Consider the following 1529-nt stretch of genomic DNA (forward strand, 5'->3'; position numbering starts at 1 on the left):
AAAAGTTAGAAAAGGGTATATCGTTCCCTAAACGTGAAAAGGTGTCCGTCCATTTTTTTAATTGTTCAGGAGAGCCGAAATGTCGATGTAGTTTTGCATTATCTCTCACTCTGCATCAAAAACTAAATTTTCCGTCAAGTCCACGCGCCTTTAGGTGGTTGATGTTTTTTCCGACAGGTTGGGTGCATGATGTATTTTGGAACAAATGTCAAGGAATGCCAGAAATTCGTTCCAAAATACATCATATTTCCCTTCTTAGAAGGACACGCCAGTACGAGTCCAAGTGAGGAGTCGAATTAGAGCCTGAATTTTACGCTTTTCTGAGTCTTCAAGTATTCTTTATAATTCTGTTTGTTAATAAACTTTTACTTCTACTTGTACTTTGTTACTTTTGTTCAACTCAGAATTTATGAGACCGAAAGGGTCCGAAATGAGAGAGTCTAGTTGACTGGTCTTAGAACCATATTTTTAACGGAAGAAAAGCTCAGTTTAGACTCATAAATTATGAACATTGAGAAAATTGTTTAAAAGGTAAGCATATTTTCATCGTTTACTGGTTTGAATGGTATTGTGTAATTAACCTAACCTAACCTAACTGATGTTCTAAATGCATAAATGCATAGTTCCACTAATCCCAGTAGGAAAATGGAATGTTTGGTAAAATTGTAGAAAGTAATGCATCGCCTTTGTAGTTTATACATTACAAGTTGCATCATTTTTTGTACAGGCATGTCCTAGGAAAGTGATGTGTTGCGTGTCGCTTTATAAAACTATAAATAGAAAAAAAACGATAGAAAAAAAGCGTCCGTGCACCAGGATTTGAACTCGCGACCAACAAGCTGATAGTCGAACGCGCTATCATTCGGCTACGGCAGGCGTTGAGATAACGTGGAAAAAGACTTAAAGTACTTAAATTTTTGCTCAACCTATTTTTGCTTGTGGCTTCAAATCTGCCAATATCCCTTCTATTGCCTCCAAGTAGGGAAATGGAACTTTTGGTAATGGAGAATGTAATGTATCGCCGTACACATCAACGCTACATATTACCCGCTCGCTTACATTACGATGCATATTTTCGTTCAAATGTAGTCGTTAATCTTTTCGTGGTAGAAAAATGTAATGCATTCCCCATTTTGCCACCGGGAAATAGTAACCCGTGTTTTTGGAAAATACTTTTACATATTCGGCTGTAGCTGAGTGCGCAGAGGTGATTATTTGTTAAAAGCTGGTAGTGTTTGCGAACTATGATAAAGCATGCACGAAGTAAAGAACGAAATCATATCCAAGTGAAAAAGTCGCCAAACAAAAGTCTGTTTAAAGTAAACTAAAGATCGTTTGCGCCAAAACTAAATATGTACGTACATATATGTGTTTCAGCTTAACAGAAGCACGAAATGGTTCATTTCTTCTCTCAGTGTATATTTTCAACATAACAAATTAGGTCAAATAAAGTCGACATCGCAAGCGTTTTCCAAAAAAAGAAAAAAAAAACCGATCGATAATGCAAATTCCCTTACCATTTTGAGACC

Source organism: Rhagoletis pomonella, unplaced genomic scaffold (assembly GCF_013731165.1).
Source record: "Rhagoletis pomonella isolate Grant_MI unplaced genomic scaffold, Rhpom_1.0 Rhpom_scaffold_00007, whole genome shotgun sequence".
Classification (NCBI taxonomy): domain Eukaryota; kingdom Metazoa; phylum Arthropoda; class Insecta; order Diptera; family Tephritidae; genus Rhagoletis; species Rhagoletis pomonella.